Source organism: Bombina bombina, chromosome 2 (genome assembly GCF_027579735.1).
Source record: "Bombina bombina isolate aBomBom1 chromosome 2, aBomBom1.pri, whole genome shotgun sequence".
Classification (NCBI taxonomy): Eukaryota; Metazoa; Chordata; class Amphibia; order Anura; family Bombinatoridae; genus Bombina; species Bombina bombina.
This window is the reverse complement of record NC_069500.1, coordinates 460,689,855-460,713,586: the sequence shown is the minus strand read 5'-3', so window position 1 is coordinate 460,713,586 and position 23,732 is coordinate 460,689,855.

The following is a 23,732-nucleotide window of genomic DNA, read 5'->3' as shown; positions in this document are numbered from 1 at the left end:
AATGACAGAATCTGAGAACCCTCGCTTTGATAAGATCAAGCGTTCAATCTCCAAGCAGTCAGTTGGAGTGAGACCAGATTCGGATGTTCGAACGGACCTTGAACAAGAAGGTCTCGTCTCAAAGGTAGCTTCCATGGTGGAGCCGATGACATATTCACCAGGTCTGCATACCAAGTCCTGCGTGGCCACGCAGGAGCTATCAAGATCACCGATGCCCTCTCCTGATTGATCCTGGCTACCAGCCTGGGGATGAGAGGAAACGGCGGGAATACATAAGCTAGTTTGAAGGTCCAAGGTGCTACTAGTGCATCTACTAGAGTCGCCTTGGGATCCCTGGATCTGGACCCGTAGCAAGGAACCTTGAAGTTCTGGCGAGAGGCCATCAGATCCATGTCTGGAATGCCCCACAATTGAGTGATTTGGGCAAAGATTTCCGGATGGAGTTCCCACTCCCCCGGATGAAATGTCTGACGACTCAGAAAATCCGCTTCCCAGTTTTCCACTCCTGGAATGTGGATTGCAGACAAGTGGCAGGAGTGAGTCTCCGCCCATTGAATGATTTTGGTCACTTCTTCCATCACCAGGGAACTCCTTGTTCCCCCCTGATGGTTGATGTACGCAACAGTCGTCATGTTGTCTGATTGAAACCGTATGAACTTGGTCTTTGCTAGCTGAGGCCAAGCCTTGAGAGCATTGAATATCGCTCTCAGTTCCAGAATATTTATCGGGAGAATAGATTCTTCCCGAGACCAAAGACCCTGCGCTTTCAAGGGTCCCCAGACCGCGCCCCAGCCCACCAGACTGGCGTCGGTCGTGACAATGACCCACTCTGGTCTGCGGAAGCTCATCCCCTGTGACAGGTTGTCCAGGGACAGCCACCAACTGAGTGAATCTCTGGTCCTCTGATCTACTTGTATCGTCGGAGACAAGTCTGTATAGTCCCCATTCCACTGACTGAGCATGCACAGTTGTAATGGTCTTAGATGAATTCGCGCAAAAGGAACTATGTCCATTGCCGCTACCATCAAACCTATTACTTCCATGCACTGCGCTATGGAAGGAAGAGGAACAGAATGAAGTATTTGACAAGAGTTTAGAAGTTTTGATTTTCTGGCCTCTGTCAGAAAAATCCTCATTTCTAAGGAGTCTATTATTGTTCCCAAGAAGGGAACCCTTGTTGACGGAGATAGAGAACTTTTTTCTACGTTCACTTTCCACCCGTGAGATCTGAGAAAGGCCAGGACAATGTCCGTGTGAGCCTTTGCTTGTGGAAGGGACGACGCTTGAATCAGAATGTCGTCCAAGTAAGGTACTACTGCAATGCCCCTTGGTCTTAGCACCGCTAGAAGGGACCCTAGTACCTTTGTGAAAATTCTTGGAGCAGTGGCTAATCCGAACGGAAGTGCCACAAACTGGTAATGCTTGTCCAGGAATGCGAACCTTAGGAACCGATGATGTTCCTTGTGGATAGGAATATGTAGATACGCATCCTTTAAATCCACCGTGGTCATGAATTGACCTTCCTGGATGGAAGGAAGAATTGTTCGAATGGTTTCCATTTTGAACGATGGAACCTTGAGAAACTTGTTTAGGATCTTGAGATCTAAGATTGGTCTGAATGTTCCCTCTTTTTTGGGAACTACGAACAGATTGGAGTAGAACCCCATCCCTTGTTCTCCTAATGGAACAGGATGAATCACTCCCATTTTTAACAGGTCTTCTACACAATGTAAGAATGCCTGTTTTTTTATGTGGTCTGAAGACAATTGAGACCTGTGGAACCTCCCCCTTGGGGGAAGCCCCTTGAATTCCAGAAGATAACCTTGGGAGACTATTTCTAGCGCCCAAGGATCCAGAACATCTCTTGCCCAAGCCTGAGCGAAGAGAGAGAGTCTGCCCCCCACCAGATCCGGTCCCGGATCGGGGGCCAACATCTCATGCTGACTTGGTAGCAGTGGCAGGTTTCTTGGCCTGCTTTCCTTTGTTCCAGCCTTGCATTGGCCTCCAGGCTGGCTTGGCTTGAGAAGTATTACCCTCTTGCTTAGAGGACGTAGCACTTGGGGCTGGTCCGTTTCTGCGAAAGGGACGAAAATTAGGTTTATTTTTGGCCTTGAAAGACCTATCCTGAGGAAGGGCGTGGCCCTTGCCCCCAGTGATATCAGAAATAATCTCTTTCAAGTCAGGGCCAAACAGCGTTTTCCCCTTGAAAGGAATGTTAAGCAATTTGTTCTTGGAAGACGCATCCGCTGACCAAGATTTTAGCCAAAGCGCTCTGCGCGCCACAATAGCAAAACCAGAATTTTTCGCCGCTAACCTAGCCAATTGCAAAGTGGCGTCTAGGGTGAAAGAATTAGCCAATTTGAGAGCATGAATTCTGTCCATAATCTCCTCATAAGAAGAATTTTTATTGAGCGCCTTTTCTAGTTCACCGAACCAGAAACACGCTGCTGTAGTGACAGGAACAATGCATGAAATTGGTTGTAGAAGGTAACCTTGCTGAACAAACATCTTTTTAAGCAAACCCTCTAATTTTTTATCCATAGGATCTTTGAAAGCACAACTATCTTCTATGGGTATAGTGGTGCGTTTGTTTAGAGTAGAAACCGCCCCCTCGACCTTGGGGACTGTCTGCCATAAGTCCTTTCTGGGGTCGACCATAGGAAACAATTTCTTAAATATGGGGGGAGGGACGAAAGGTATACCGGGCCTTTCCCATTCTTTATTTACAATGTCCGCCACCCGCTTGGGTATAGGAAAAGCTTCGGGGGGCCCCGGGACCTCTAGGAACTTGTCCATTTTACATAATTTCTCTGGAATGACCAAATTCTCACAATCATCCAGAGTAGATAACACCTCCTTAAGCAGAGCGCGGAGATGTTCCAATTTAAATTTAAATGTAATCACATCAGGTTCAGCTTGTTGAGAAATTTTCCCTGAATCTGAAATTTCTCCCTCAGACAAAACCTCCCTGGCCCCCTCAGACTGGTGTAGGGGCACTTCAGAACCAATATCATCAGCGTCCTCATGCTCTTCAGTATTTTCTAAAACAGAGCAGTCGCGCTTTCGCTGATAAGTGGGCATTTTGGCTAAAATGTTTTTGATAGAATTATCCATTACAGCCGTTAATTGTTGCATAGTAAGGAGTATTGGCGCACTAGATGTACTAGGGGCCTCCTGTGTGGGCAAAACTGGTGTAGACGAAGGAGGGGATGATGCAGTACCATGCTTACTCCCCTCACTTGAGGAATCATCTTGGGCATCATTTTCTCTAAATTTTGTGTCACATAAATCACATCTATTTAAATGAGAAGGAACCTTGGCTTCCCCACATACAGAACACAGTCTATCTGGTAGTTCAGACATGTTAAACAGGCATAAACTTGATAACAAAGTACAAAAAACGTTTTAAAATAAAACCGTTACTGTCACTTTAAATTTTAAACTGAACACACTTTATTACTGCATATGTGAAAAAGTATGAAGGAATTGTTCAAAATTCACCAAAATTTCACCACAGTGTCTTAAAGCCTTAAAAGTATTGCACACCAAATTTGGAAGCTTTAACCCTTAAAATAACGGAACCGGAGCCGTTTTTATATTTAACCCCTTTACAGTCCCTGGTATCTGCTTTGCTGAGACCCAACCAAGCCCAAAGGGGAATACGATACCAAATGACGCCTTCAGAAAGTCTTTTCTATGTATCAGAGCTCCTCACACATGCATCTGCATGTCATGCTTCCCAAAAACAAGTGCGCAATAGAGGCGCAAAAATGAGACTCTGCCTATGATTAGGGAAAGCCCCTAGAGAATAAGGTGTCCAATACAGTGCCTGCCGGTTATTTTACATAGTCCCCAAGATTAAAATAATTCCTCAAGGCTATGGAGAATAAAATATGCTTATATATAAATCGTTTTAGCCCAGAAAATGTCTACAGTCTTAAAAGCCCTTGTGAAGCCCTTTTTATCTTTATGTAATAAAAATGGCTTACCGGATCCCATAGGGAAAATGACAGCTTCCAGCATTACATCGTCTTGTTAGAAATGTGTCATACCTCAAGCAGCAAAAGTCTGCTCACTGTTTCCCCCAACTGAAGTTAATTCCTCTCAACAGTCCTGTGTGGAAACAGCCATCGATTTTAGTAACGGTTGCTAAAATCATTTTCCTCTTACAAACAGAAATCTTCATCTCTTTTCTGTTTCAGAGTAAATAGTACATACCAGCACTATTTTAAAATAACAAACTCTTGATTGAATAATAAAAACTACAGTTAAACACCAAAAAACTCTAAGCCATCTCCGTGGAGATGTTGCCTGTACAACGGCAAAGAGAATGACTGGGGAAGGCGGAGCCTAGGAGGGATCATGTGACCAGCTTTGCTGGGCTCTTTGCCATTTCCTGTTGGGGAGGAGAATATCCCACAAGTAAGGATGACGCCGTGGACCGGACACACCTATGTTGGAGAAAGTGATATAATTTAATTCTGAAAAAAATATTGGGAAGGAGTGTCCAAGTAATGCCCTTTGAAAAAATGGGGCATGTGCATTCTACTGACTCAACGGAAAATAGGGCTGGTCTTTATATTTTTCCAGGGCTGCTTTTTATTCCCAGTCCGGCCCTGCGTCTCCATCCTGCTCATTGCCAGGGGCACTGTCGGCTCAGGAATGCGTGCGGCGCTGACGTCATCGCTGCACGCTCCTGATGCTGGTGGGTCCTCACTGCCGCGAATCCTGCGCCTATGTAAACTGCTCACTAACGATCTGTCACTACCCAAGTATAGGTGTCATCTGTGTGCTCCTGGGTGTGACAGATCGTTCTATCTACTGATGTACTGCTGCTGATTCCTGCCTGCTTACCGACTACTCTACCTGATTAACCCCTAAATTGCTGGACTGTTATTCTGCTGCTGATACCTGCCTGCTTACTGACTACTCTACCTGGTTAACCCCTAAATTGTTGGACTGTTATACTGCTGCTGATTCCTGCCTGCTTACTGACTACTCTACCTGATTAACCCCTAAATTGCTGGACTGTTATACCGCTGCTGAACCTGCCTGTCTGACTACTCTGCTCATCAACCCCTGCTGTTCTGGATTGTCTCTTCGTTGCTGAACCCTGCCTGCCTGAGCATTCTAGTGGTGTGCCCTTGGACTGCTCTGCTGTTGCCGCTGGGGACTGTCTTGCCTGTGGTAAGTGCCGCTCTCCTCATCTAACTACTTTCTTTGCTCTGGGATATTCCCTATCATTCCGGCTCGACGCCGGGATAACAAGACTACTGGCCGAGTTCGGTCTGATAGAGGAGTATCCCACGAGCATTACATTATACTTGGGCCATGCAGCCAGATGAGGTGGCACAAGCTGTTTATCTTCAGGGACAGATGTTGGGAACCCATACCACGCAGCTGCAGAATATGGATTCCAAGCTAGAGGCTATTACCGCTCAACTCACCTTACTAGGTGCCGCAAGGGATGCTGCTCCTGTTGCTACACCACCAGCCCCTACTCCCAGTGCTGTGACTTCTTCCTCCACTCCTGGAAGTATACCCCGGATACCCTTGCCTAACAAGTATGACGGTACTACTGATTGCAGGGGCTTTCTGAACCAATGCAGTTATCACTTCCGCAATGATCATCACACCTTCCAGTCTCATCATTCAAGGGTCACCTTTATCATTTCTTTGTCAAAGGACAAAGCTCTAGCTTGGGTCTCCCCCCTTTTGGATCAGAATGCTACACTCCTGCAAGACGCTGATGAGTTCATTACTGCCTTGTCTTCTGTGTTTGGGACTTCCATCCTTAGTTACCTGCAAATAGAACTTCAGCATTCTGACCACATATAAATTATGGAGAAGCCTATCCTTAGATTTCTTTGGATTAGAACAAAAAGAGGGAACAACAATCTCCCGATTGACTCTTTGCCTGCTTCTGATAACATCAAACCTAGTTTTCAAAACTGCCTTATCCGGATGAAAAAAGGTAAGGAGGCTCACAACAAAGAACAGACATTCATAAACTCTTAAAGTAGAAGAAATAGCCAAAAGAAACAAGACCTTCAATGACAACTGAATATCCAAATTATGCATAGGTTAAAAAGGAGGAACCTGCAAAACTCAAAGCCAAATTAAGATTCCATGGAGGAGAAATTGGTTTCACCACAGGCATAATACTGAATAAGGCCTGGACAAAATTCTAAATATCTGTAAATTTAGCAATCTTCTTGTGAAACAAGAAAGAAAGAGCAGAGATCTGGCCCTTTAAAGAACTAGTGGATAAACCCTTATCCAAACTATCTTGAAGAAATTGAAGAATTCAAGGAATTCTAAAAGTGTGCTAACTGAACCCATGTTCCACACACCAGGAAATAAAAGCCTTTCAAAGCCTTGTGATAAATCTTCCTTATCACAGGTTTACGGGCCTGAAATAAAATTTCAATGACAGAATCAGGAAAACCTCTCTGTCTTAAAACTAAGCCTTCAATCTCCAAGCCATCAAGTTTAGAGATTTTAGCTCCTGATGAAAAAACTAAATTTATGCTTACCTGATAAATTTCTTTCTTTCCTGGCATGGAGAGTCCTCGATTTCATTCCAATTACTAGTGGGATATTAAACTCCTGGCCAGCATGAGGAGACAAAGAGCACCCCAGCACAGCTGTTAAGTGTCACTTCCCTTACCCATAATCCCCAGTCATTCGGCCGAAGGAAAATGGAAAAAGAAGCTAACACACGGATATAGAGGTGCCTGAGGTTTGTACCAAAAAACTGCTGTCTTAAATTTAAATAAGGGTGGGTCGTGGACTCTCCATGCCAGGAAATAATTTTTTTTATCATCAGGAAAGAATAAATTTTGTTTTCTTTCCAATGGCGTGGAGAGTCCACAATTTCATTCCAATTACTAGTGGGAACCAATACCCAAGCTAGAGGACACAGAATGAAAGGGAGGGAGAACAAAACAGGCTGACCTAAACAGAAGGCACCACCGCTTGAAGAACTTTTCTCCCAAATGAAGCTTCAGCCAAAGCAAAAGTATTAAATTCGTAGAATTTGAAAAAAGGTATGCAATGAGGACCAAGTGGCCGCCTTGCAGATTTGCTCCACAGAAGCATCATTTTTGAAAGCCCTGGAAAATGAGACAGCTCTAGTGGAATAAGCCATAATTCTCTCAGGAGGCTGTTGTCCAGCTGTCTCATAAGCTAACCGGATAACACTTCTCAACCAGAGAGAAAGAGTAGTAGAAGTGGCCTTCTGACGCTTACCAGAGAAAACAAAGAACAGGGCAGATGATTGCCGAAAATCTTTAGTTGCTTAAAGGTAAAAAGGATGCACAACGTCCAGGTTATGCAAAAGTCGTTCCTTCTGAGAAGAAGGATTGGGACAAAAAGAAGGAACAATAATTTCCTGATTGATATTGCGATCTGATACTACCTTATGAAGAAATCCCAGATTATCCGCATGAAAAATAAGGTAAGTTGAATCACACTGCAAAGCCGAAAACACGGAAACTCTGCGAGCAGAAGAAATAGCAAGAAGAAACAACTTAATATCAACAGAATGCATCGGCTCAAACGGAGCCTGCTGCAAAACTTTAGGAACAAGATTAAGGCTCCAAGGAGGAGCAACAGGTTTAGACACAGGCCTGATCCTAACCAAGGCCTGAACAAAAGATTGAACATCTGGCAGATCTGCCAGACATTTGTGCAAAAGGATAGACAGTGCAGAAATCTGACCCTTCAGAGTGCTGACTGACAAACCTTTCTCCAGGCCCTCCTGAAGAAAAACAAAATTTATGCTTACCTGAAATTTCTTTCTTTCTGGACAAGAGTCCATAACATAATTCTAATTACTAGTGGGATATTCACTCCTGGCCAGCAGGAGGAGGCAAACAGCACCCCAGCAGAGCTGTTAAGTGTCACTTCCCTTACCCATAACACCCAGTCATTCGGCCAAAGGGAAATGGAAAAATAAGATAACACAAAGGTGTAGAGGTGCCTGAGGTTTAACAAAAAAATACTGTCTTTTTTAAGGGTGGGGTAGTGGACTCTCCTTGTCCGGAAAGAAAGAAATTTATCAAGTAAGCATAAATTTTGTTTTCTTTCATATGACATGGAGAGTCCTTGACATCATTCCAATTACTAGTGTGAACCAATACCCAAGCTAGAGGACACGGAATGAACAGCAAGGGAGAAAAAGGCAGAAGGACCTAAACAGAAGGCACCACCGCTTGAAAAACCTTTCTCCCAAAAGAATCCGCAGCTGAGGCAAAAGTATCAAATTTGTAGAATTTGGAAAAAGTATGCAGAGAGGACCATGTAGCAGCCTTGCAAATCTGTTCCACAGAAGCTTCATTTTTGAAAGCCCAAGAAGAGGAGTCAGCCCTAGTGGAGTGAGTCGTAATTCTCTCAGGAGGCTGCTGACCAGCAGTCTCATAAGCAAAACTAATCATACTTCTCAACCATAGGGAAAAAGAAGTAGAAGTGGCCTTCTGACCTTTACGCTTTCCAAAGAAACAGGGAAGAAGACTGACGAAAATCTTTAGTAGCCTGCAGGTAAAATTTTAGAGCACGCACAACATTCAGTTATGCAAAAGATGTTCCTTAGAAGAGGGATTAGGACAAAGAGAAGGAACAAGGATTTCTTGATTAATGTTTCGATCCGAAACCACCTTAAGGAAGAAAACCCAATTTAGTACAAAGGACCGCCTTATCCACATGAAAAATAAGGAATGGGGAATTACACTGTAGAGCCGAGAGTTCAGAAACTCTACAAGCAGAAGAAATAGGCCTGAAAAAAGGATTGAACACCTGGCACATCTGCCAGACGTTTGTGTAAAAGAATAGATGGCACATAAATCTGACCCCCTCAGAGAACTGACTGACAAGCCCTTCTCCAGACCCTCCTGGAGAAAAGGAATTCTAGGAATCCTAACCCTGCTCCAAGAGAAACCCTTCGATTCACACCAATATAGGTATTTGCGCCATACCTTATGGTAAATCTTACGAGTAACTGGCTTGCGAGTATGAAGCATGGTATCAATGACCGACTCCGAAAACCCAAGCTTAGCCTAAACTAAGTGTTCAATCCCCAAGCAGTCAGCTTCAGAGAAACTCGATTTGGATGGAGGAAAGGACACTGTGTTAGAAGGTCCTTTCTCAGGGGTAACCTCTAAGGTGGAAGAGATTACATCTTCACCAGGTCCGCAAACCAGATCCTGTGGCGCCATGCAGGAGCTATTAGAATTACAGATGCCCTCTCCTGCTTAATATGAGCAATAACTCCTGGAAGGAGAGCAAATGGAGGAAACAGGTATGCTAGACCGAAATCCCAAGGAACTGCCAGAGCATCTATCAGGGCGGCCCGAGGATCTCTTGACCTTGAACCGTACCTTGGAAGCTTGGCGTTCTGGAGAGACGCCATCAGATCCAACTCTGGAACACCCCACCTGAGGGATATCATGGTGAACACCTCCGGATGGAGAGCCCACTCCCCAGGATAAAAAGTCTGTCTGCTCAAAAAATCCACCTCCCATTTGTCCACTCCTGGAATGCGGATGGCAGAGAGGAGACAATCGTAAGCTTCCGCCCACTGTATAATGCGCATCACCTCCTTCATAGCAAGGGAACTCCAAGTTCCTCCCTGGTGTTTAATGTAAGTCACTGAGGTGATGTTGTCCGACTGGAATCTGATAAACCGGGCTAAAGACAGCTGAGGCCAAGCTATCAAGGCATTGAAGATTGCTCTCATTTCTAAGATGTTTATGGGAAGAGAGGACTCCTCCCGAGTCCACAGGCCCTGAGCTTTTAACGAGCCCCAGACTGCTCCCCAGCCTAACAGGTAGGTATCCATGGTCACAATCACCCAGCAGGGTCTTCGGAAGCATGTATCCTGAGACAGATGATCCTGTGAAACCCACCACGAGAGAGAGTCTCTTGTTAGAAGATCCAGATCTATCCTCTAAAATAGATCGGAATGGTCTCCGTTCCATTGACTGAGCATGCATAGTTGCAGAGATCTCAGATGGAACCGAGCACAAGGCATGATGTCCATGGAAGGAACTACCAGACCAATTACCTCCATGCATTGAGCCACCGATGGACGAACAGTAGACTGGAGAGAGAGACATGAATTGAGAAGTTTTGATTTTCTGACATCTGTCAGAAAAATCTTCATGGATAGTGAATCTATGATGGTCCCTAAGAAACACACCCTTGCAGTTGGAACAAGGGAACTCTTCTCCAAATTCACTTTCCACCCGAGGGAACATAGAAAAGACAACAAGATCTTTGTATGAGAGTTTGCTAGTTGAAAAGATGACGCTTAAACCAAGATGTCATCCAGGTAGGCGCAACCGCAATCCCCTGAGACCTGACTACTGCCAAAAGAGCCCCCAGAACCTTTGTGAAAATTCTGGGAACTGTGGGAAGGCCAAACAGAAGAGCAACAAATTGAAAGTGCTGGTCTAGAACAGTGAATCTCAGGAACTGGTAATGATCCCTGTGAATAGGAACATGCAGATATATTCAGGTCTATAGTCCTCATGAACTGACCCTCTTGGACCAAAGGAAGAATGGAACAAATGTTTTCCATCTTGAAGGACGGAACCCTGAGGAATTTGTTGAGAGATTTTAGGGCTAAAATGGGTTGAAAAGTTCCCTCTTTTTTGGGAACCCCAAATAGATTTGAAAAGAATCCTCGACCCTGTTCCTTTACTGAACTGGAACAATCACCCCCAGCGAGGAAAGGTCCTAAACGCAGCTAAAGAAGGCCTCTCTTTTTACCTGATCTGCAGCTAATCTTGAGAGGATGAATCTGCCCCTGGAAGGACAAGTCTTGAATCCTATCTTGTAACCCTGAAATACTATGTCCACAGCCCCAGGATCTGGGACATAGTGTATCCAAGATTGACGAAGTGCCCCTCACTTGATCCACTACCGTACCGGAGCGGACCCTTCATGCTGATTTAACCTCAGATGAAGGCTTCTTTGACTGCTTACCCTTATTCCAAGGCTGACTGGATCTCCAAGAGGACTTGGACTGCTTCCGCTTGGAGGAGGATTTTTATCCTTTGAAGTTACGAAAGGAACGAAAATTAGAATTTTGGCCACCCTTTGGTCTATTCTTCTTATCCCGAGGTAGGAAAGACCCCTTTCCACCTGTAATCTCAGAAATTATCTCTGCTAGACCAGGACCAAAAAAGGTCTTACCCTTATAAGGTAATGACAGGAGCTTGGACTTCGAAGTAACATCAGCTGACCAAGACTTTAGCCACAGAGCTCTGCGAGCTAGAACAGCGAAGCTAGACATCTTGGCTCCCAGTCTAATGACTTGCATATTGGCATCAGAGATAAAGGAATTGGCCAGCTTAAGGGCCTTAATCCTATCTTGGATCTCCTCTAACAAAGTCTCCTCTAAAATTAGCTCAGACAAGGCATCACACTAATAAGATGCTGCGCTTGCTACATTAGCAATACTAGCCGCAATTTGCCATTGTAATCCCTGATGAATATACATTTTCTTTAAATAAGCCTCAAGCTTTTCATCCATGGGATCCTTAAAAGAACAGCTAACCTCTATAGATATTGTAGTTCTTTTGGTAAGCGTAGAAATAGCTCCTTTCACTTGAGTCCCGAATTGAGTCAGCAACAGGAAACATTCTTCCAGGTATAGGTGTACCGCACACTTGTTTGGCCTTACCGCAAACTGACTTACGTAAACTTCGAAAAAACCCTTTTTTTATGAGACTTCCATAGCGCTGGTATTACGAGTCGGTCCTGGGAGGCCAAAAAGTGAGCGGTACAGCCTCTACTTCCAAGATTCGTAACGCATTCTAAATTCAGTAGTTATGAGTTTTACAGTACAACGCTGTAGCATAAAATTCAAAAAGTACACTAACACCCATAAACTACCTATTAACCCCTAAACCGAGGCCCTCCCACATCGCAAACACTATAATACAAATTTTTAACTCCTAGTCTGTCGCTCCGGACATCGCTGCCACTATAACATATTAACCCCTAAACCACCGCACTCCTGCCTCGCAAACACTAGTTAAATATTGTTAACCCCTAATCTGCTGCCCCTAAAATCGCTGCCACCTACATTATACTTATTAACCCCTAATCTTCCGCTCCGGACACCGCTGCCACCTACATTATATTTATTAACCCCTAATCTTCCGCACCCAATGTCGCCACAACCTACCTACATTTATTAACCCCTAATCTGCTGCCCCCAACGTCGCCGCCACTATATTAAATGTATTAACCCCTAAATCTAAGTCTAACCCTAACACCCCCTAACTTAAATATAATTTAAATAAATCTAAATAAAATTACTATCATTAACTACTTTATTCCTATTTAAAACTAAATACTTACCTATAAAATAAACCCTAAGCTAGCTACAATATAACTAATAGTTACATTGTAGCTAGCTTAGGGTTTATTTTCATTTTACAGGCAAGTTTGTATTTATTTTAACTAGGTACAATAGTTATTAAATAGTCAATAACTATTTAATAACTACCTAGCTAAAATAAATACAAATTTACCTGTAAAATAAAACCTAACCTAAATTACAATAACACCTAACACTACACTATAATTAAATAAATTCCCTACATTAAATACAATTAAATAAATTAAATTAGCTAAATCACAAAAAAACAAACACTAAATTACAGAAAATAAAAAACAAATTACAGATCTTTAAACTAATTACACCTAATCTAATAGCCTTATCAAAATAAAAAAGTCCCCCCAAAATAATAAAAACCTCTAGCCTAAACTAAACTACCAATAGCCCTTAAAAAGCCCTTAATTGTAGCTAGTTTAGGGTTTATTTTATAGGTAAGTATTTAGTTTTAAATAGGTATTATTTAGTTAATTATAGTAATTTTATTTAGATTTATTTAAATTATATTTAAGTTAGGAGGTGTTCGGGTTAGACTTAGATTTAGGGGTTAATACATTTAATATAGTGGGGGCGACGTTGGGGGGGGGGGCAGATTAGGGGTTAATAAATATAATGTAGGTGTCGGCGATGTTGGGGGCAGCAGATTAGGGGTTAATAAGTATAATGTAGGTGGCGGCGGTATCCGGAGCGGCAGATTAGGGGTTAATAAGTATAATGCAGGTGGTGGCGATGTCGGGGGCGGCAGATTAGGGGTTAATAAGTGTAAAATTAGGGGTGATTAGACTCAGGGTTCATGTTAGGGTGTTAGGTGTAAACATAAAATGTGTTTCCCCATAGGAATCAATGGGGCTGCGTTACTGAGTTTTACGCTGCTTTTTGGCAGGCTCTCCCCATTGATGTCTATGGGGAAATCGTGCACAAGCATGTACGACCAGCTCACCGCCGACTTAAGCAGCGCCACCCCGATCAAATCCTATAAAGAGTTACACCAGAAGGTAGTTTCCACAGTAACCGCGGCAACAGCCGTTGAAAAACAAATATCCTATATGTTGAAACATCTTTCTTAACAGAGTTTTCATCTTTTATCCATGGGTTCTTCAAAAGAAGAACTATCCTTAAGCGGGATAGTAGTACGTTTAGCAAGGGTGAAGAGAACACCATCCCATTTAGAGACGAAACCTCACAACTCCATTGAGAATCCAGGACCAGGGACAATTTGTTAAAGGGAGAAGAGGGGGAAAAGGTATCCAATCCTGTCCCATTCATTCCTAATAATGTTCGCTATCTACCACCCTGTCCTCAAACTCTATCCAATTTAGGAATTAAAGGTTCAGCAGGCAATTTGGCCTCTGGAACCTCTGAATGCGCCAAAAACTTTCTTTAGAAGAAAGCGCAAATTCCTAAACTAAAGTCTAGTTCCTCCGCAGCCGGAGGTTTAGAGGCAGCAGACTCAGACCCAGAATGTTCATACTCTGAAGTCTTAGAAAGAACTTCATCCTCGGATAAACCTCAGTTAAGTCCAATAAATTATCTGATGTACTCTGGGAAGGAGTGCAATATGTAACCTGTCGCTTGCGCTTAGCAGAGCGAGGTAAAGCATTAAAGACTGCAGACACCGCCGTCTGAACTGCACAGTAATGTCAGGTGAAAAAAGGCCCCCTCCAGATGGAGGATCAGCAATGCTATGGGAAAACTGCATGTGTAGAGATGTAAGAATGTAGGGTACGCACCTCATTGGACGACAACTCCTCAGAGGTGGACGGCTCCGTGGTATCAAACATGTTTGATATTATCACATTATCAAAGCATATGGAACATAATTGAGTGGGCGGAACTAAGGCCTCTTCACCATATAAACAGGAATTACTCATTAGGAATAGAAGGAAATAAAACATCTTATTTTATTCAAAAAACGGCACCCTTATACCCCAATGGCTGGGGACACACCACCTCCTATGACCCAGACAGTACGGAGATGTATAACTCCTCTCTGATAGACACCCAGTCAGGAAAAAGGGAATTAATCACATGGTGCACAATGCAGGACCGTCCCTGCTATGAGAAAGCACGCCAAGCTTGTAAGCTGCATGGCTCTCAAAGTGAAAGTGAAACCTGTATATTCCATAACAGCCTATAAGCCCATAACATCTCACACATAAAAGCAGCATAAAATCAAATAAACATATAAGATTATTCCCCCCTGTTCAATAATCTCCCTAAGGAGATATTAACCCTTGATTCTATACAGATAAAAGGAGTGACACTGTGACCCTGTCTTCTCGCGTTATCATGCATGTATAAAATATGAAATGATCTTACCAGAATCTACTCTGTGGAACAGGAACACAGCCCCTCAAGTGTGACAGATAGTAGCATCACTTCTGACATGGACTTGAGTGAAGAAAGCAAGCAGCGAAATTCGCCAACGCTAATTGCCTATGGAGCTGTTAATATGATTCGGGATGGTTTCACAATAAGACTCTCCCTGCATCTCTGGACTCTAACTTTCATCCATGCTCTCACTGAGAGGCTGACAGGACTACTTAAAACTCCAGTCCCATCTCGGAGAGTACTACCCTCCATAAGAGCCTACTCTGAAATCTTCAAACACTTCTCTGCCAACCTCCTGTGATGAAAGGCAAAGAATGACTGGGGTTATGAGGAAGTGGGGGAGGTATTTAAACCTTTGGCTGGGGTGTCTTTGCCTCCTCCTGGTGGCCAGGTTCAGTATTTCCCACAAGTAAGGAATGCAGCTGTGGACTCTTCCCATATTAAGATGGAAACTGCAGTTACAAATAACCTCCACTAGATGGGAGTAAAACATCAGGAATCCCTGCTAAACGGAGCAAAGAATGATCTGCTGCAAAATAAAACACATAAAAGTGAACAAATATAGAACGTTTAAGTTATGATTACAGGCAAAAATTAAGATAGCAGATATAGCTAAGCTTACACATTAAGTTGTGAACAATCAACACCTTAAAACAAGATGTGCACTCCAGTTTCACAACGGAGTCTGCAAAATCGCACCCAAAAGCAAACCTGTGGCTGGAACCTTAACCCCGCCACTGCTGGTCTCAAGCCCCAGACGATTTTAAGTAGGGCTTGTGTGTCAATATCTGCCAATCCTTCCGTGAGTGCAGCATAAAAGACCTAGCAACCCATAAGTGCAACCGCTTCGCAAAAAGGCAGTGGAAACAATTTACTTCTGTGAATGCAGCATAACTCTAGCCACAGAACACAGAATATAGCTAAACAACACGCAGGGCTCGTGTTATAAATCCATAACTTTCAGAGAAAAAAAATAGAAAACACTTTTGTGTCGCCCCCAACACAAGAAAATCTCATAGAGAGCAGAAGGATGTCAGCCTGCAGCGACACCTGATAGAATAAGGAAAATCTAATAAACTTGCCGCCTTTAGATTTTGTATTGAGGGGTGTAACAAAGTACATTAGAGCAGACCTTGCAGACTCTTAGCTCCTTCTGGCCCCTTCAGCTACCATGACGGCTTAATCTTAAAGTTAGATTCACACTGACACTTCGAAACCGATTACTTCAATGTACAAGTTTGTAATGGGTAGGACAGAGGACCCGTAATGAAGAAACTAAGGTGCCATTATATGAAATCCTTTTCATTTCCTTTTTCTTCTTTAAAAATCATGCGGGAGAACTCAGTTAGGTAATTCCTCCACCATATATGGAAAGGATTGAACTGACTATGATGCCGTAACCCACATAAAAAAAAAGTCACAACTGAACTCACATTGAAGCTCTTAATATATAAACCCTAACAGGGTAATCTATCAGTCCTCAAATAAAAATGAACCCTTAAAGGGTCTCAGTATTAAAGCAGCATATAAATCGCATAATATGATTTGCAGATAATAATGGAATGCGGTGGTCCCTTATCCACTGAGTACAAAAGAGACAGAATATCTGCCACTGAAAGGGAGCACATTAATACATTAATTAATTCACTATGCTCCTCACACCACTCTCCAGTCCTCAATAAAAGGCTGTGAAGGGAACTGACAAGGTGGAAAAGCGTGCAGCAGAAACGAAGCATGCGAAAAGGAGATGCTAACAGGCTGCGGCCAGACAGACCCAGTCAATGCTCGGTAGAACCGGGGATTGTTCAATAAAAATATTCTCTATAGAGAAAAAATGTATAGAGTAAGGGGGACATATTACACACATAGTGAGAAGAGTGGCTTAATACAGCACTGGCTGCCCTCTGATCTCTCATGTGTAAAAACTGCCCAATGATTTAAATCTCCAAATTAAAAGATTATATATAATTGCCCCCAGGCTCCATATTCAAAACGGAGGGATTAACCCCCCAAAGTGCTGAGCCTTCTCACCTAGAAGGAATAAAGCACTTACCTTAGGAGCTTCAGCTGCAGGGCAGATGTAGCATCACAGGTCTGTTAGCCTCATCCGACCGCTGACAGGGACCTGTAAAAAAAGAAAAACAGAGTAACCAACCCTGGTTTTCTATATAGGGGTAGAATAAATGTTGGAAGGTAAGCAAGGACTACCATGCCATCTTCCAAATGCTTAGAGCCACCATTACTCTTACTAAAGAGAATTACATGGACACAGCATAGCCCCAATCCTTGCTTGCAGGGAAAAGTACCCATTAAAGGATTAAATATCTTCAGACACTATCTTCCAACATCCTCCTGATGTACAAGGCAAAGAATGACTGGGGATTATGGGTAAGGGAAGTGACACTAAACAGCTCTGCTGGGGTGCTCTTTGCCTCCTCCTGCTGGCCAGGAGTTGAATATCCCACTAGTAATTGGAACTAAATCGTGGACTCTCTATGCCATTTTAAAGAAAAAAACACAGACCTTGAGACAGAAAATTGGTGCAGAAGAAGAGACAAAGATAATTGGAGATCTCCACCAGATCTGCAAACAAAGTCCTGTGATGCCAATCTGATTACTGATGATACCTCCTGCGTGATCAGGATTAAGGATGATACCTCCTGCTTGGTCCTGGATCCCCTTGGTAACAGAACAAGAGGTGGAAAAATGTAAGCCAGACGAAACAACCAAGGAGCTACAAGAGCAGCCACAAAATTTTAATGAGAATCCCTAGACTTCGCAAAGTATCTGGGTAGCTTGTTTTTCAAATGAGAAATAATCAGATCTACTTCTGGAAGACCCCACAGATCTACAATCTGACTGAAGACTTCTAGATGAAGAAGCCATTCCCTTGGATGAAGAGATTAGTGACTGAGGGCTCCATGTACTAAGCAGTCAGCGAGCTACCCGCAACAAATCTCGCGTCAAAACTCGCAAACTGATATGTACAAAGCCGTCAATTGTGTTAAAACTCGCATCTTTAAAATTGCGAGCGTACTTATCCGCCAAACCTCGCTACTGCTCCATTTTTCACTGTAATTAGACACATTTGACCACCAACTCGCCAAAAAACGAATGTACTAAAAAATCTATTTGTCCGCTCGCTACAATTTCCGCTCCCACCTCGCTATTTTTGCCTCGCCACCTTTTAGGTGGCGGGCAAGGTACAAAACAATAGGAAAGTCAATCTAGACGCCAGTCTAGACATATATAAAAGGCAGTAATATCAGCATTGTACTTACAGCATAACTGGCGTCTAATTTGTCTCTCATTTCCATGTACATAAATTGCGCCCAATTTGTCGACTGTAATTAAAGAGTAATCTATTTAAATTTGTATTGTTAGTTGTCAATCTTTATAATTATTTTTATATTAATATTTATATATTATCAGATCCAGATGAAGCCATATCCAAATTGTAAATAAATATTACAAAAATAACGCTCTGTTATCACTCTTCAAAAAATTTTGAACAATAATAAAGTTGTTTAGATAAGTTGAACTTTTATAGGAGCAAAATTCTATTCCCGCGACTACTATGATGTTCGTGACACCTTGCATGTCACGTGTTAATAATTGGCCAGACAATTCAACTAAAAGTTAAGTACCATCAGCTTAGTCGCGGCGAGCGAGGCGTCAAATTTATCAACAATCCGCAACTGCTCGCGGCGGGCTAGACTTGTCTATTTATTGGGGGAATATTAGTACATAGCGACAGCGGACACCATTTCGCCCGCGGCGAGTAACGGCGAGTTTATCCGCGTCTACAATGACGGATGAATTGACGGCTTAGTACATGGAGCCCTGAGTAAGTCTGCTTCCCATTTACTCACCCCTGGAATATGTACTGCAGAAATTATACAGGAATTGCTCTCTGCCCATTCCAGAATTCGGGAAACCTCCCTCATTGCCAGGAAACTGCAAGTTTCCTCTTGATGATTGATGTAAACCACTGATGTTATCACTGTCTGACTGGAAATGCAGATAAGTCTCTTTTTTAGGAGAGACCAGAACTGAAGGGCCCTGAAAATTGCAGAGTTCCAGAATATTTATGGGCAACTTCGATCTCTGGGACCCCCAGACAGCACCCCAACCTAAAAGACTTGCAAGACTGTCAAGAATACAGTACAATTTGGACAGATCGATGGATTAATAATGATTGACCCATCAGGAAAGGGATTGACTTGTTTTGGCATTCAAAAGAATGTTTTGAGCCAACTGATTGTAATCCTTGCACCGCTGACAAAGCATACAAAGTTAAAGAGAGGCCTTGTGAAACCGAGCAAAAGAAACAGCATCTAAGGCCGTTATCATCAGACCTAAAACTTCCATACAAAGAGCTACAGAAGGAACTGACTGAAGATTTACACAAGCTGAGAGAAACTTCATCCTTCTTTGTTCTGTCAAAGAAAGTGTAATGGAGACCAAGTCGATTGCTACAACCAGAAAAGTAATCCAACCATGGTCTTGAAGAAACCTCAAAAGTCTGTTGGTATGAGATACTGATAAATGTAAAAATGTAGCTTGTACCAAGATATCATCTAGGTAAGGAACCACCAAATCAGAAATCACCAATAAGAGAGACTCCAGAACCTTTTCAAAATTGTTTAGGAGTGGTAGCCAGACCAAACGGAAGGGCAACAAACTTAAAATGCTTGTCCAGGAATGCAAATCTTAAATTGATGATGATCCCTGTGAATAGGGATATGAAGATAAGCATCTTTCAGATCTATAGAGGGCATAAACTTGTCTTTGAACAAGAGGAAGAATCATCAAAATAGTCTCCATCTTTAAAAAAGGAACCATGAGAAACAAGGAGGTTGTAATAGAAACCCTGACCCTGTTCCAATTATATTACACCCATAGAGTCCAGAGTTGTAATATACTGAAAAAAAGGCTCTTGTCTTTACAGGATGCTTTGGAACATGAGGCAAAAGAAACCTTCCGCTGGGAGGCCTTGATCTGAAACCTATTCTGTATCTTTGGGAAATAATATTCAGAAGTCATGGATCTTAAATAGAATGAAATCAAGCCCGCTGAAAAAGGCGTAGTCTGCCCCTTACCAGAAGATCTGGACTTGGGCCACACCTTCATGCAGATTTGGTAGTGAAAACAAGCTTTTTGAACTATTTAAACCTGTTCCAAATAGGGTTTAGCTTCCAGGAGAAACTGGAAGAATCCTGCTTCTGTGATGAAAAGGATTTCTGGTTCTTAGATTGATGAAAGGAATGAAAATGGTTAGATGTCCTAGAATTAACCTTAGACTAATTATCCTGAGGGAGAAAAGCTCCTTTCTCCACAGTCACCGTAGAAATAATGACATCCAGACCAGACTCAAACAATACCTTCCCTTTAAAAAGGAAGAGGCAGGAGTCTAGATATAGAAACCATGTCAGCAGACTATGATTTCAACCACAAGGCCCTCCTAGTCAAAATGGCTAGTGCCATATTCTTAGCATTGATCTTAATAATATCAACAACATCACAAATTAAAGCAGTTCCTGTCTTCAAGAGTTTTAATTGATTAGAAAACTTCAGCAACAAACTCTTTCGAGACCTGCTCAGATAAACCCTCACACCAAAGGATAGAGGCTGCAACAATGCAAGCAATACCAATTGCTGGCATAAAAAGAAAACCTGCTTACTGAAATGCCTTTCTATGAAAAGACTCTAATTTCCTATCCATAGTGTTTCTAAAAGATGTACTATCCTCAAGAGGAGTATGTTCAACCATAAATTAAATAGTCCCATCCACTTTAGGAATAGTTCCCCAAAGTTCTAAATTAGAAGCAGGCAAAGGAAACATCCTTTTAAATCTTTGAGCAGGATTGAAAGAGATACCATGCTTAGACCACTCTTTAGAAATTATGTCAGAGATAGCATTAGGAATTAGAAATACTTCAGGAGACTTAACAGAAGGTATAACATTTTAATCTAGCTGTTTAACAGACTTCTCCTCAGGGATTTAAGAATCCTGAACTCCTAAAGTACATAACACCTCTGAAAAGAACAAAGGTGTTATGTTTAAACAAAAAGAGGACGATTCAGTTTATTGATTACAGACTGGCCACCAGGAGGAGACAAAGACACCCCAACCAAAGGTTTAAATACCTCCTTGACTCCCCTCATCCCCCAGTCATTCTGCCGAGAGAACAAGAAATAGTAGGAGAAATAGGATATAAATGGTGCCAGAAGAACAAAACATTTTGGGCCGCCCAACATAAAAAAACCGGGCGGGAGCCGTGGACTCTCCTCATACAGATGGAAAGGAAATTATCAGGTAAGCATAGTTTATGTTTTTCATCTTAATATGAGGAGTCTCCACAGCTTCATTCCTTACTTGTGGGAAACATATACCCAAGCTCTAGTCTAGAGGACACTGAATGAACGCGAGGGTAAAAAGCTAGACGGACCCTATTCTGAGGGCACCAAAGCCTGCAAAACCCCTGCTCCCAAAAGCAGCTTCAGCCAAAGCAAAAAATGTCAATTATGTAAAAATTTGAAAGAAAAAATATGTAAGGAAGACCAGGTAGAATCCCTACAATTGCTAAATGCCTCGTTCTCAAACCCCAAGAGGGAGCTACAGCTCTAGATGAATGAGCCTTAAACCTCTGAAGAGGCTTGCGTCCTGCTGAATCTGTTAGCTAAGCAAACAAGCTCCTTCACCAAAGAAACAAGAAAGTGGCCAAACTTCGGGCCCCTTACACTTCTCAGAATAGACATGACAAACAAGTAAGTTTGACAAAAAGTTCCTAGTAGCCTGAAGATAGAACTTCAAGGCCCAAACCACATCTAAGATGAAATAACCCCACCTTCAAAAAAGGAGGAGTAGGACACAAGGACGGAACCACATTCTCATGGTAGATGATATGAAACAACCATAGGGAGAAAACTAATCCAGAGCACAGTCCTAGCCGAATGAAAACTAGGTAAGGGTCTCGACCCTGCAAGACAGCCAGCTCAGAAACTCTGTGCGCTGAATCCATAACCAATATAAAAAAAGGAGAATCTTTCAAACAGAAGATTTAACATCACTCCATGCATAAGCCCAAACGGAGCCATCTGCAAAACTCTTAGAACAAGAAGAAAACCCCAGAAAAAAAAGAGTACTAAATCTAAACACAGGCCTGAACTAATCAAAACTGACCTCTGGAAGCTCATGGGCATCTCGAGCAGAAAATAGATAGGGTCGAAACTATCCCCTAAGGGATCTACAGAAAGCCCGTTCCCCAGAACCTCCTGGAGAAGGAAAAGGACATGCCAGGAGAGTCCCCGCTCTACATACCATAAGAAGTAGGACCCTTATGATAGAAGCAACTATACCCTGGCCTATGAACTAAGCTGAAAGAATCAACATCTCTCCTGGCTAAGACTAAGCTAACAATTTCATGCAGTTAGCCTCAAAGAGTCTAGGATGTGAAGAAAACAAGGATCTTGCACCTGCAGGTTCCTAAACAAGGTCCATAGAGGCAGAGCCCCTAAACAGACCTAATTCTAAAAGTAAACAAAGCAAACCATCTCACTGACATCTGCTCCTGCTAAGATCGACCCTCAAAAAGAGCGATATGGCAGAAGAGAATAAGGTTAAAATAAACCTTCTAAGGAAAGCTAGAATTCTAACAAATGCAGGCTGTAAATGCTGGAGCCCCCTCGGGTGCAAACCCACCTTCTGTCTTAAAGAAGACTGCTCCAGCAGGAGACAAACTCCAAGCCTCAGCTTGTTAGGCAGGGTAGCCATCCCTTAGGTCACTTAATCCTGCTGAAGAGCACGCTCATAGAGCGGGTTGGTGGCAATGAGCCGACGTGGGTTTCCGCCCACCACCAAACGCGAGAACCCCTCGATAAGCAGGAGGAACTCTCCTTCAAAAGAGGACACTCTCTCCCTATGGACAGGTCCAAAATGTTCCGGGATAACTAAGAGAAAATATTTCTCAGAACAAGGAAATTGGAACGGAACACTGGGAATTGATTTTCCCCACCGGTATTCCATGTAAGACAGATTAAGGCCAAGACACCAACATCATGTCAAAATCATGGCCTCGGCAGTGTCTATCACTCACCACCCCTATGTCACAAAGCTAAGAAGGGGGCTGGAGGCCCTAACCCAAATGGAAAGTTTGCAAGAACTCCAGATTAACAGAAAGCTGCCGCAGCAGGATTCTACGCTAAACCTCCATCTTGCTAAGCAGGGTACCCTAGAACAAAAAAGCATCCAGATCCACCCTGGAGTCAACACCAGAAACTCAGGTCTCGATCCAAAAAGACACAAGAAATCCCTAACAGTCTCTTGCAGGCAAAGGTAAGAAACCCAAAAAGGCAGAGACCCGGAAACTTCTTAAATTCTGGAAGCAGGATACCTGAAACCCCAGATCCCAAGAAGGATCAGAACTAGGTTTACTGAAAGATAAGATTCCTAAGAACCGAAGGGAGAACCTTACATTCTCTAGTGAAAAAAGAACTGATAAGCTCCGCATCCATATAGAACCCAAGTAGGACGGGAAAGCCCTCCCCCTATTAGGGTATGCCCAAAAGCGGAAGAAATATCTCACAGAGAGAAAAATACCGGGACAAAGACTCCAAAGGTCCCTAGTCAGAAAGGAAAACTATTTCTGTTCTCTAGGACCCCTAGATCCATATGCTTCAGTATCAAGCACCCATCCAAGGTAATACCTAAACAGGTACAGCCTGTTAACTAGGATAGATGGACCAGCTGTACCAGACCCGGAATCTATAAAAAAAATTCCCTTTTCCTAAGTAGAACAAAGGAAACAGACATAACTAGTATCCACAACAGGTCTTGCCTGTCATCTAGGATACAAAGTATCTTCCAGAACACTACCGTGCTAAAAGGACAACTGAGATATCAAATTAATTAAGCTCTAAGACTTAAAATGTCCTCTCAATAACGGGGGAACTATCACCCCAAGCAGAAAAACTATAATTTTCCACCGGAAGA